Raw genomic sequence first — 15,102 nt, 5'->3', positions numbered from 1 at the left:
ATGAAAGCACTACAGTCCAAAACCTTTGGGATACAGTAAAGGCAATCCTAGGAGGGAAGTCTGTTGCAATATAGGCCTATCTCAGGAAGCAAGAAAAGTCTCAAATACACAATCTAACCTTATACCTAAAGGGGCTAGAAAACAAAGAGCAAATAAAGCAAAATTCAGCAGAAGGGAAATAATAAAGATTAGAGTAGAAATAAAGGAATAAAAACAAAAAAGTAGAAGGAATTTAAAAAGAGCTGATTCTTTGAAAGAGTTACTAAAATTAATAATCTCCTAGACAGACTTATCAAAAAGAAAAAAAAATCCCAAAGAGATATAATCATGAATGAAAGAGAAGAGATCACAACCAACACAACAGAAATACAAACTTATTAAGAGAATAGTATGGGGCAGCCCGGGTGGCTCAGCGGTTTAGCACCGCCTTCAGCCTGGGTGTGATCCTGTAGACCCGGGATCAAGTCCCACATCAGGCTCCCTGCATGGAGCCTGCTTCTCCCTCTGCCTGTGTCTCTGCCTCTCTCTCTGTGCCTCTTATGAATAAATAAATAAAATCTTAAAAAAAGAGAATAGTATGAAAAATTATTTGCCAACAAACTTGGCATCCTGTAAGAAATGAACTAATTCCTATAAACCTATAAACTATCAAAATTGAAACAGGAAGAAATAGAACATTTGAACAGACCCATAACCAGAAAATAAACTGAATCACTAATAAAAAAAATCTCTGAACAAACAGAAGTTCTGGGCCAGGTGGATTCCAACCAGAATTTCACCAGACATTTAAAGAAGAGTTAATACCTATCTATACTCCTCAAACTGTTGAAGAAAATAGAAATGGAATGAAAACTTCTGTAGACAACATTACCTTGATTCTAACACCAGATAAAGGAGAAGTAAAGAACAATAGACCTGATGAACATGGAAGCAAAAATTCTCACCATGATAGTAGCAATTCAAATTCAGCAGTACATTAAAAAAATATTCACCATGATCCTGCAGGATTTATTCCTGGGCAGGGGTAGTTCAGCATTCACAAATCAGTCAATGTGATACACCACATTAATAAAGGATAAGAACCATAGGATCCTCTCATTGGATGCAGAAAAAGCATTTGACAAAAATACACCATTCTTTCTTGATAAAGAACATCAACAAAGTAAGGATAGTTGGAATATAAATCAACATCATAAAATCCATATTCAAAAGATCCATATAGGAGAAGAAAGATCCACATAGGAGGAGAAACTAAGAGTTTTTCCCCCTAGAATCAGGAATAAGACAAGGTTGTCCACTCTCACCATCACTATTATTTAATTAATTAATTAATTAATTTATTTATTTATTTATTCACGAGAGAGAGAGAAAGGCAGAGACATAGGCAGAGGGAGAAGCAGGCTCCCCACAGGGAGCCTGACATGGGACTCGATCCTAGGTCCCCAGGATCACTCCCTGAGCTGAAGAAGGTGCTAAACCGCTGAGCCACCCAGGCTGCCCTCACCATTACTATTTTATATAGTACTGGAAGTCTTAGCCTTAGCAATCAGACAACAAAAAGAAATAAAATGTATCCGGGCATCCCGGATCTGTGAAATCTATTTGGTGCAGTATATCACTCAAGGCTCTTGTTTCTTTGGTGATGTTCTGCTTAGACAATGTGTCATTTACTGAGAGTGCTGTGTTGAAGTCTCCTACTATTAGTGTATTATTATCTAATGATCTCTTTGATTATTAATGGATTGATATATTTGGTGGTTCCCACATTAGAGGCATAAATATTCATAATTGTTACATCTTCTTGTTGGATAGACCCTTTATGTATGATATAGTGTTCCTCTTCATCTCTTACTACAGTCTTCGGTATAAACTCTAATTTATCTGATATGAGGATTGCTACCCCAGTGTCTTTTGAGGATTATTTGAATGGTAAACAGTTCTCCATCCCTTCATTTAAAGGGTGGAGGTGTCCTTAGGTCTAAAATGAGTCTTTTGTAGACAGCATATAGATGGGTCTTGCTTTTATAGCCAGTCTGATACCCTGCATCTTTTGATGGGATCATTTAGCCCATTCATGTTCAGAGTAACTATTGAAAGTTAGGAATTTAGTGCTATCATATTACCTATTCAGTCCCTGTTTTTGTGGATTGTTTCTTTGTGCTTCATCATTCTTCTACAGGGTCCCCCTTAATATTTCTTGCAGAGGCAGTTTGGTGGTCACATATTCTTTCAGTTTATACCTATTCTGGAAGCTCTTTATCTCTCCTTCTATTCTGAATGATAGCCTTGCTGGTTAAAGTATTCTTGGCTGCATATTTTTCTTATTTATTACCATGTTTATATCATGCCCACCCTTTCTGGCCTTCCAGGTCTCTGTGGATAAGTCTGCTGTTAATCTGATATTTCTCTCCATATAAGTTAAGTATCTCTTGTCTCAGGCTGCTTTCAGAATTTTCTCTTTATCTTTGAAATTTGGAAGTCTCACTATTAAATGTTGAGGTGTTGAATCATTTTTATTGATTTTTTTGGGGGTCCTTTCTATCTCTTGGATCGGAATACCCGTTTCCTTCCCCTGATTAGAGAAGTTCTCTGCTATGATTATTTGAAATATACTTTATGGTCCTCTCTCTCAGCCTCTTCTGGAATCCCAATTAGATGTATATTCTTCCTTCTCAAGCTACCATTTATCGCCCTAAGCCTTTCCTCATGCGTTCTTAATTGTTTTTCTTTTTTTCCCCCTCAGTTTCCTTCCTTACCATCAACTTGTCTTCTATGTCATTCATTCTTTCTTCCACCTCATTAACCCTAGCAGTTAGAGCATCCAGTTTGGATTGCATCTCATTAAATCTATTTTTAATTTCAGTCTGTTTAGATCTCAATTCTGCAGTAACGATGTCTCTATAGTCCTTTATTCATTTTTCTAGGGCCACCAGTAGCTTTATAATTGTATTTCTGAATTGAGTTTCTGACATCATATTGAAATCCAAATTCTGTAACTCTTTGGCAGAGAGTACTGTTTCCAGTTCTTTCTTTTGTGGTGAATTCTTCCTTCTAGTCATTTTGTCCAGTGAAAAGTGGTGTATGAATGGGCTGAGTCAAAGATATCAACCATAACCTAATTAAAATATGCCCTGGTCAAGTCTGAGGAGGTCTGAGATGATAAAATAGAAGAAAAAGAACAATAGAACAAACTAAAACAAAAGGACCACTAAAATGAAAGACAAATTTTAAAAGAAAGTAGTAAAAATATAAAGTCAGACCCCTACTCTTCCACCATCTTGTCCCTCCTATTGCCTATTTTTCTTGTAGGAATTTTATGGTTTTGAGTCTCACATTTAGTCCCTTAATCCATTTTGAATTCATTTTTGTGTATGGCATAAATTTGTGGTCCAGTTTCATATTTTGCATTTAGCTACATTCTTCTTGCATGTCGCTACATTATTTGTTGAATAGTTGAATATTTGTTGATTGTATTTGTATTGCAGCCACTACAATAAACATGAGAATTTAAATATCTCTTTAGGATTATTAATTTTATTCCTAATTTAATATTTTTGATGATATTCTACAGGACTGCTTTCTGTTTTAAGCAGAAACCAGTTTTATATATTAAAATATTTCTTAATGAGCTAGCATTTATTATTCATGTAAAGAAAATTCCATAAAACATACAACTGTATTGTTCTTGTTTTTGTTAGAGTCATGAATTATAAGTAAAATATTACTCCCTATAGTAGGTTACTAATGGTCTAAAGATTTCATGAACTTGGAAGAGCTTCTTTGTTATTCCAGTCACAACACAAGATTGTAGACAAGAATAGACACATTTTTATTTTTATGAACTTAAATCTTTACAATAGATTGCATACATTTTACTGCATGCATCAGTTCAAAGGCTTAATTAATTTGGACAAAACACAAATCATGAGTCTCAAATTCAGTAACTTTTATCTTTTTTGATATACATTCAGATGCCAACACTGTGGTGCTTTCTATTCCATTCTCCAAAGTTAGTGCCTTTCTCTGTGATGCCTGTTACTAGCTGGAATTGGCAATTTCTTTAACTGAAGCAGCTATGCCAATCACCACATTGATGCTACAGCCTTTGTGGCAGGCTTCCAGCGTTGCTCTCATGACCTTCACTTTACTCATACATTAAAAGAAATGGTCCTCTTTTCCCATCAGTCATCTAGCTAAGCACTTCCTGAATGGTTTTATTGAAGTCCTGGGAGTTAATACATTCAAAGTCCCTTAATTACTTGACAGTTGTGAATTTATTTTTATTCTAGTCCACACCAATTATCTGGGACATACCAGCAACATTTCAGCCCATGATAACTGCTAATCTAACTCTTTTCAGGCCAAAGGAAGCATAGAGTCAGGGTCCACCTTGACAATGTTCACAACAGCACGATACCATTTGAAATGCTGCAACCCAGATGACAGACTATTCAAATGTGCTTAAGGATCAATTTTAACAACACAGTAATCAGTTACAAGTATGTATTCAGAAAGTATGTTTGTTTCCATGTTATGTAAAATGGTATTTCCTTTTCAGGTAAATCAGCTAGTACCATCTGGCATTAATCCTTTCCCTTGAATAATTCTTGTCTTCTGGAAATTTTGGATTTAGCATTGAGACAAAATATGCATTCTGCAAACTATGAAATATAAAGTGGGATGACAATATAATTAACTTTCAACTTAGTAACTTCTTCAGCAACATTTCCTTTAATTCCAGCATCTTTATGTCCCAAGATCATTTGAAGCATCTACTAAGGATCTACCCTACTCAGGGTGTAGGAAATGGTGTGGCAAACTAAAAGACAACTTACAGAATGGGAGAAGATATTTGCAAATGACCTATCAGATGAAGGACTAGTATCCAAGATCTATAAAGAACTTATTAAACTCAACAGCCAAGAAACAAAAAACCCGATCATGAAATGGGCAAAAGACATGAACAGACATTTCACAAAGGAAGACATAGATAGACATCGCTAACAAACACATGAGAAATGCTCCGCATCACTTGCCATCAGGGAAATACAAATCAAAACCACAATGAGATACCACCTCTCACTAGTGAGAATGGTGAAAATTAACAAGACAGGGAACAACAAATGTTGGAGAAGATGTGGAGAAAGGGGAGCCCTCTTGCACTGTGGGTGGGAATGGGAACTGGTACAGCCACTCTGGAAAACGGTGTGGTGGTTCATCAAAAAGTTAAAAGTAGGGATCCCTGGGTGGCGCAGTGGTTTAGCGCCTGCCTTTGGCCCAGGGCGCGATCCTGGAGACCCGGGATCGAATCCCACGTCGGGCTCCCAGTGCATGGAGCCTGCTTCTCCCTCTGCCTGTGTCTCTGCCTCTCTCTCTCTCTCTCTCTCTGTGTGTGTGTGACTATCATAAATAAATAAAAAAAAATAAAAAATAAATAAAAAAAAAAAGTTAAAAGTAGAACTGCCCTACGACCCAGCAATTGCACTGCTGGGGTTTTACCCCAAAGATACAGATGCAAGGAAACGCCGGGACACCTGCACCCTGATGTTTATAGCAGCAATGTCCACGATAGCCGAACTGTGGAAGGAGCCTCGGTGTCCATCGAAAGATGAATGAATAAAGAAGATGTGGTATATGTATACAATGAAATATTACTCAGCCATTAGAAATGACAAATACCCACCATTTTCAACATGGATGGAACTGGAGGGTATTATGCTGAGTGAAGTAAGTCCATCAGAGAAGGACAAACATTATATGATCTCATTCATTTGGGGAATATAAAAAGTAGTGAAAGGGAAAGGAGAGGAAATGAGTGGGAGGTATCAGAGTGGTGACAGAACATGAGAGACAGCTAACTCTGGGAAATGAACAAGGGGTAGTGGAAAGGGAGGTGGGTGGAGGGGTGGGGTGCGTGGATGACAGGCACTGAACGGAGGACTTGATGGGATGAGCACTGGGTGATATGTTATATGTTGGCAAATTGAATTCCAATAAAAAATAATTAAAAAAAGAACGTACGATGAATGACTATATGCCAACAAACTGGGCAATCTGGAGAAATGGATGCCTTCCTGGAAACCTTTTAACTGCTGAAGAAACTGGAAGAAAAAGAAAACCTGAACATACCTGTAACCAGCAAAGAAACGGGAGGAGCCATTAAAAATCTGCAAAAAAAACAAAAAACAAAAAACAAAAACAAAAACAAAACATACCCACCAAGAATATCAGGCCAGATATCTTTCCAGGGGTAGTCTACCAAACATTTAAAGAAGAAATATAGCCAATTCTCCTGAAGCTGTTTCAAAAGATAGAAAAAAAAAAAGCCTTCCAAACTCATTCTATGAGGCCAGCATTACCTTGATCTTAAAACCAGAAAAAGACTGAATTAAAAAGGAGAATCACAGACCAATATCCCTGATGAACATGGATGTCAAAATACTCACCAAGATAGAAGCCAACAGGATCCAACAGTATATTAAAGGGATTCTTAAACACGACCAAGTGGGACTTATCCCTGGATTGCAAGGGTGGTTCAACATTCACAAATCATACACTGTGATACATCACACTAATAAAAGAAAAGAAAAGAAAAGAATGATAAGATTCTCTCAATCGATGCAGAAAAAGCATTTGACAAAATGCAGTATCCTTTCTTGATTAAAACTCTCCACAGTGTAGGGATAAGGTGAACATACCTCAATATCAAAAGCCATCAGGGAAAGCAAACAGTGAATATCATTCTCAATGGGGGAAAACAGAGCTTTCCCCTAAGGTCAGGAATATGACAGGGATGCCCCCTCTCACCACTGTTGTTCAACATAGTACTAGAAGTCCAAGCCTTAGCAATCACACAACAAAAAGACATAAAAGGTATTCAAATTGGCAAAGAAGAAGAGAGGCATCTCACTTTTCGCAGATGACACGATATAGGACACAAAGTCTCCACCCCCGAATCGCCAGAACTCATACAGGAATTTAGCAACGTGACAGGAAACAAAATCAATGCATAGAAATCAGTTGCATTTCTATTCACTAACAATGAGACTGAAGAAAGATAGATTAATGATTTGATCTTATTTTAAATTGCACCAAAAACCATAAGATACCTAGAGATATCCAACCTAACCAAAGAGATAAAGGATGTGTACTCTAAAAAAGTATAGAACACTTATGAAAGAAATCAAGGAAGACAAAGAGATAGAAGAACAGTCTATGCCCATGGATTGGAAGAATATATATGTTGTGAAAATGTCTGTGCTACCCAGGGAAATTTATATATTCAATGCAATCCCTATAAAATTACCATTAACAGTTTTCACAGAGTTGGAACAAATGATCCTAAAATTTGTATGCAAGCAGAAAAGTCCCTTAACCAAGATGAATTTTGGAAAAGTAACCAAAGCTGGGAGCAGCACAATGCCTGACTTCAAGCAATATTACAAAGATGTGATCAATACAGCATGGTACTGGCACAAAAACAAACACATACATCTATCGAACTGAATAGAGAACCCAGAAATCCATCCTCAACTCTGTGGTCAGCTAATCCTTGACAAAGCAGGAAAAAATATCAAATGAGAGAAAGACAGTCACTTCAATAAATGGTGCTGGGGAAACCGGACAGCTACATACAGAGAAATAAATGTAGACCGTTATTTTACAAAATACACGAAGATAAACTCAAACTGGATGAAAGACCTAAGTGTGAGATAATTCATCAACATCCTGCAAAGAAAACACAGGCAGCAACCTTTTTGATCTCTGCCACAGCCACTTCTTGCAATACTCGTCTCTAAAGGCAAGAGAATAAAAAGCAAAAATGAAGTATTGGGTCTTCATTGAGATAAAAATCTTGTGCACAGCAGACAGTCAACAAAACTAAAGGGCAACCTACTGAATGGGAGAAGATATTTACAAATGACATATCAGATAAAGGGCTATTAGCCAAGATCTCTAAAGAACTTATCAAACTCAACACCCCCCCCCAAAAAAAAATCCAATCAAGAAATGGAGAGATGGCATAAACATATATTCTCGAAAGAAGACCTGCAAATGGCCAACAGGCACATGAAAAAATCCTCCGTATTACTTTGCATCAGAGAAATACAAATCAAAACCACAATGAGATACCACTTTACACCGGTGAGAATGGCTAAAATTAACAAGGCATGAAACAACAAATGTTGGCTAGAATGTGGAGAATGTGGAGCCCTCTTACACTCTTGGTAGGAATGCAATCTCCTGTAGCCACTCTGGAAAAAATTATGGAGGTTTCTCAAGAAGTTAAAAATAGAGCTACTCTACCATCCGGGAATTGTACTACAGGATATTTACCCCAAAGATTCAGATGTAGGGAAATGATGGGACATTTGCACCCCAATGTTCATATCAGCAATGTCCACAGTAGCCAAACTGTAGAAGGAGCTCATATGTCCTTTAACAGATGAATGGATGAAGAAGTTTTATAGAGATATCTATATCTATATCTATATTTTTTATTTTTTATTTTTATTTATTATTTATGATAGTCACAGAGAGAGAGAGAGAGGCAGAGACATAGGCAGAAGGAGAAGCAGGCTCCATGCACCGGGAGCCCAATGTGGGATTCGATCCCGGGTCTCCAGGATCGCGCCCTGGGCCAAAGGCAGGCGCCAAAGGGCTGCGCCACCCAGGGATCCCTATCTATATCTATATCTATATCTATATCTATATCTATATCTATATCTATATCTATATCTATATCTATATATCATCTATATCTATCTATATCTATATCTATCTATCTATATCTATCTATATCTATTTATAGATATCAGCCATCAGAAAGCATGAATACCTACCATTTATACTGACATGGATGGAACTGGAAGGCATTTCTGCTTCGTGAAACGTCAAACAGATAAGGAATTATCATATGGTTTAAGTCATGTGTGGAATATAAGAAATAGTGAAAGAGACCATAGGGAAGGAAGGGAAACTGAAACGGGAACAATTAGAGAGGAAGACAAACTATGAGAGACTCTTGATTCTGGGAAATAAACTGAGGGTTTCTGAAGGGGAAATGGGTGGGGAGATGGGCTAACTGGTGATGGGCATTAGGAAGGACACATGATGTGATAAGCTTTGAGTGTTATACTATATGTTGTCAAATTGAATTTTTAAAAATATAGAATATTTGGATGTGTGTGGGGGAAGCAAAGAGTTCTTAAACATAATTCTAAAAACACATTCCATAAAAGAAACTGATAGATACAATTGGTGAATTAGAAATCATGAAAAATAGAGCCTTTTATTCTTTAAATGACTCTGCTAAAAAAATAATAATAAAAAACAAAAAGAAAAACTCCAGGGCCGCCCAGGTGGTTCCGCGGCTTAGTGCCACTTCAGCCCAGGGTGTGATCCTGGAGACCGGGGATTGAGTCCCACGTCAGGCTCCTTGCAGGGAGCCTGCTTCTCCCTCTGCCTGTGTCTCTGCCTTTCTCTCTCTCTCTGTCTTTCATGAATAAATAAATAAATAATCTTTTAAAAAAAAAGATTTAAAAAAAAGGAAAAAATAAAAGCTCCAGATGGCAAACATTTACAAGCCACGTGCCCCCTGCCACCGCCCCCCCCAAAAAAACCAAATATAAAGCATATAAAAAGAACTTGCATTACCCAATAGTAAAAGAAAACACAGTCTGATTAGAAAATGAGTAATTTCTCAGTTGAGGAATATGGGTATAACATAAACACATAAAAACTGGTTCATTATTGTTACTAGCCATTAGAGAAATTCAAATTAAATTAAACGAGATATCGTTGCACATTTATCAAAATATAAGTAAAAGTAAATATTAGTGACAACACCAAATGTTGCTGAGGTTGCAGAGAAGCTAAATCATTCATACATTGCTCAGATGAATGCAAAATTGTATAGGAATTATAAAATTGTTTTCCCTTTTCTCAAAACTCTATATACTGATTCAGTATATGACTCAGCACTTAACATCCTAAGCATTTATCCCAGTTGATGATGAATTGTGTTCACTCAGAAACTTTTCTATGAATGTCCATAGTACTCTTATTTGTAACGTTACAAAACTACAATAACCGTCCTTTGACATGTAATTGGTTAAACAAAATGTGGCATTCATACTACAGAAGACTCAGCAATAAAGGGAAATGAATTATTGATAAGTGAAATAACCTGGATCAATTTCATGAGAATTAAACTCAGAAGAAAAACAGAAAGGAAAAACACTATGATTTCACTTAAATAAAATTCTTAAAATGAGAAAAGATTACACAAATGGATCACTATTAGGGTTGCCAAGAGTTACTGATGAAAACTCTAAGCAGTGTAAGACTGTAATTTTGTTTGGGAAAAAAATGCAAGGCCAAGAATTTTTTTTTTTAAGTTTTAATTTAAATTCCAGTCTGTTAACATACAGTGTAATATTAGTTTCAAGGGTACAGCATAGTAATTCAACACTTACATACAACAACGGGTGCTCAGCACAAGTGCATTCCTTAAATCCCATCACCTATTTAAGCCCTCTCCCCAAACACCTCCCCTCTGGTAACCATCAGTTCATTCTACATAGTTAAGATTCTGTTTCTTGGTTTGCTTTTGTCTCTCTTTTACTCGCATGCTTATTTTTTTTTTTGTTTCTTAAATTCCACATATGAGTGAAATCTTGTGGTATTTGTCTATTTTTTACTGACTTATTTCACTTAACATTATACCTTCTAGCACCATCCACATTGTTGTAAATGACAACATTTCATTTTTTATGGCTGACTAATATTCTATTGCATACATATACCATATCTTCTTTATCCATTCTTTAATTTACAGACACATGGGCTGTTTCCATAATTTGGCTATCGGAGATAATACTGCTATAAACATCGGGGTGCATGTATCCATTCAAATCAATATTTTTGTATTCTATGGGTAACTACCTAGTACTGCAATTGCTGAGTCATAGGGTAGTTCTATTTTTAACCTTTTGAAGAACATCCATACTGTTCTCCAGAGTGGCTGCACCAGATTTCATTCCCACCAATATCACAAGACAGTCCCCCTTTTCCCACATTCTTGCCAACACCAATTGTTTCTTGTGTTGTTGGTTTTAGCCATTTTGACTGGTGAGAGGTGATATCTGATTGTAGTCTAGATTTGCATTTCCATGACAATCAGTGATGTTGGCCATCTTTTCATGTGTCCGTTGGCCACATGCATGTCTCCTTCAGAACAAATCCATTTCATGTCTCCTGCCCATTTTTTTATTTGGATTACTCATTTTGGGGGTTTTGAGTTTGGTAAGTTCTTTACATATTTTGTATACTAACCCTTTATCAGATACGTCATTTGCAAATATCTTCTCCCATGCCACAGTCTGCCTTTTAGTTTTCTTGATTGTTTCCTTCGCTGTACACAAGTTTTTTTTTTTTTTTATCTTTATGAAGTCCCAATAGTTCATTTTTGCTTTTGTTTTCCTTGCCTCGGGAGACGTGTCTAGTAAGAAATTGCTGTGGTTGAGGTCAAAGAGGTTGCTGCCCCTGTTCTCCCCTAGGATTTTAATGTACTTCTATCTCCCATTTAGGTCTTTCATCCACTTTAAATTTATTTTTGTGTATGGTGTAAGACAGTGGTCCAGTTTCATCCTTCTGTGTGTTGCTGACCAGTTTTCTAAACACTATTTTGTGAAGATACTGCCTTATTCTCATTGGATATTCTTTCCTTCTTTATCCAAGGTTAATTCACCATAGAGTTGTGGGTCTATTTCTGGGTTTTCATTCTGTTATGTTGATCTATTTGTCTGCTTTTGTGCCAGGACCATACTGTCTTGGTGACCTTGGCTTTGAAATATACCTTGAAATCAAATCGTGATGATTCCAGCTTTGGTTTTCATTTTCAAAATTGCTTTGCCTAGAGTCTTTCTCTTTCTATACAAATTGTATGATTTTTTTGTTTTAGCTCTTAAAAATACCAGTGGAATTTTGATAGCGATTGCATTAAATGCGTAGCTTGCTTTGGGTAGTATGGACATTTTAACAATATTTGTTCTTCCAATCCATTAGCATGGAATTTTTTCCCTATTTCCTTCTGTCTTCTTCAGATTCTTAAGTATTCTATAATTTTCAGAGTACAGCTCTTTTACCTCTTTGAGTAGGTTTATCCCTAGATATCTTATGGTTTTTGGTGCAATCTTAAATGAGATTGATTCCTTTAGTTCTTCTTCTGCTGCTGCATTATTGGTATATTGATGTGAAACGGATTTCTTTACGCTGATTTTTTGTATTGTGTGATTTTGCTGAATTCCTGTGTTGGTTCTAGCAATAGTTTGGTGAAATCTTTCAGGTTTTCCACATACAGTATCATGTCCTCTGCAAATAATGAAAGTTTGACTTCTTCCTTGAAGATTTGGATGCGATTGATTGATTGATTGATTGATTGATTTTTGTCTGAATGCTGAAGCTAAGACTTCCAGTACTATGATAAGTAGTACTACTGGAAGTAGATATCCTTGTCTTCTTCATGACTTCTCAAGTTTTCCCTATTGAGGGTGATATTAGCTGTATGTCTTCCCATATGGCTTGTATTATGTTGAGATATGTTCCAACTATACCTACCTGCTGACGGTTTTTATCAAGAATGGCTGCTGTACTTTGCCAAATGTTTTTTTTTCTGCATGTTTTTAGAGGACCATATGGTGCTTATTGCTTTCTTTCACTAATGTTGTATATCGTGTTGATTGATTTGAAAATATTGACTCACTCTTGAATCCCCAAAATAAATCCTACTTGATCACAGAGTATGATTCTTTTACTATACCGTTGGAAGTGATTTGCTAGTATCTCATCGAGAATTTTTGCAGCCATGTTCATCGCGGATATTGGTCTGTGATACTCCTTTTTGTGTGGGGTCTTTGGTTTAAAATCAAGGTAACGCTGGCCTTGTAGAATGATTTTTGTAGTTCTCCATTTCTATTTTTTGTATCAATTTTAGAAGAACAGGTACTAATTCTTCTTTATTTATTTATTTATTTATTTATTTATTTATTTATTTTAATTTATTTTTTATTGGTGTTCAATTTACTAACATACAGAATAACCCCCAGTGCCCGTCACCCATTCACTCCCACCCCCCGCCCTCCTCCCCTTCTACCACCCCTAGTTCGTTTCCCAGAGTTAGCAGTCTTTACGTTCTGTCTCCCTTTCTGATATTTCCCACACATTTCTTCTCTCTTCCCTTATATTCCCTTTCACTATTATTTATATTCCCCAAATGAATGAGAACATATAATGTTTGTCCTTCTCCGACTGACTTACTTCACTCAGCATAATACCCTCCAGTTCCATCCACGTTAAAGCAAATGGTGGGTATTTGTCATTTCTAATAGCTGAGTAATATTCCATTGTATACATAAACCACATCTTCTTTATCCATTCATCTTTCGTTGGACACCGAGGCTCCTTCCACAGTTTGGCTATCGTGGCCATTGCTGCTATAAACATCGGGGTGCAGGTGTCCCGGCGTTTCATTGCATTTGTATCTTTGGGGTAAATCCCCAACAGTGCAATTGCTAATTCTTCTTTAAATGTCTGTTAGAATTCCCCTGGGAAGCTATCTGCCTCTTTACTTTTGTTTGTTGGGAGGTTTGTTTTTTTTGTTTTGTTTTGTTTTGTTTTTAACGATTTAATGTCTCTACTGGTTATAGGTCTATACATATTTTCTATTTCTTTCTGTTTCAGTTTTGATAGTTTGTATGTTTCTAGGAATTTGTCCATTTCTTCCAGAATGCCCAATTTGTAGTTATAATTTTTTCACAATATTCTCTTATAATTGTATTTCTTTGGTTTTGGCTGTGATCTCTCCTCATTCATTTGTGAATTCATTTTTTTAGATCCTTTCTCTTTTTGTTTTTATAAGTCTGGCTAGGACTTTACCAATGTTATCAATTTTTCCAAAGAACCAGGTCTTAATTTCATGGATCTGTTTTATTGTTTTTGTTTGTTTCTATATCATCTTTTCTGCAGTAATCTTTATTATTCCTCTTATTCTGCTGGCTTTAGACTTTGTTTGCTGTTCCTTTTCTAGATCCCTTAGGTGTAAGGTTAGATTGTGTATTTGAGACATTTTTTGCTTCTTTTTAAAAAAGATTTTATTTATTTATATATATATATATATAGAGAGAGAGAGAGGCAGAGGAAGAACCAGGCTCCATGCAGGGAACCTGACGTGGGATTCAATCCAGGGCCTCCAGGATCGCGCCCTGGGCTGAAGGTGTTGCTAAACCGCTAAGCCATCGGGGCTGCCCCATTTTTTTGCTTCTTGATGTGAGCCTGTATTACAATATACTTCCCTAAGAGGGGACTGTCCTTGGTGCATCCCAAAGCTTTTGGACTGTCATATTTTCCATTTGTTTCCATGTAATTTTAGTTCTTTGATATCCTCATTAACCCAACCATTCTTTCATAAGATGTTCTTTAATCTCTATGTATTTGTGGTCTTTCCAATATATTTTTCTTGTGGTTGACTTCAAGTTTCATAGTTTTGTCATCTGAAAATACGCATAGTATGATCTCAGTCTTTTTGTAGCAGTTGAGTCATAATTTCTTACCCAGTATGTGATCTATTCTGGACAATGTTCCATGTGTACTTGAAAAGAATGTTTATTCTGCTGTTTGAGGATTAAATGCTCTGAGTATAACTGTGAAGTCCATCTGGCCTGGTGTGTCATTTAAAACCCTTATTTCTTTGTTGATCTTCTGTTTAGATGTTCTGTACATTGCTGTGAGTGGGGTGTTAAAGTTCCCTACTACTATTATTATCAATGAGTATAATTATGTTTGCTTTTTAAAAAGATTTTATTTATTTATTTGTGAAAGAACATGAGAGACAGAGAGAGAGAGAGAGAGAAAGCATCAGAAGGGAGAGGGGCAGAAGGAGAAGCAGACTCCCCACTGAGCAGGGAGCCCAAAGAGTGGATTGATCCTGGGACCCTGGTATCATGACTTGAACCGAAGGCAGACACTTGACTGAGTCACCCAGGCATCCCCATTATGTTTGTTTTTAATTGATTTATATATTTGGGTGCTCCCAGGTTGGGA

General features: G+C 36.6%; 1 pseudogene; it reads right to left on the bottom strand.

Annotated features, from left to right (window-relative positions):
- Positions 1 to 3,843: 3,843 nt before the first annotated feature.
- Positions 3,844 to 4,772, bottom strand: LOC144308901 (alcohol dehydrogenase class-3 pseudogene; annotated as a pseudogene).
- Between the last annotated feature and the right edge of the window lie 10,330 nt (positions 4,773 to 15,102).

This window comes from Canis aureus, chromosome X (assembly GCF_053574225.1).
Source record: "Canis aureus isolate CA01 chromosome X, VMU_Caureus_v.1.0, whole genome shotgun sequence".
NCBI classification, from domain to species: Eukaryota; Metazoa; Chordata; class Mammalia; order Carnivora; family Canidae; genus Canis; species Canis aureus.
Note: the sequence above shows the minus strand (reverse complement) of the source record. Positions and strands in the feature narration are given on the sequence as shown.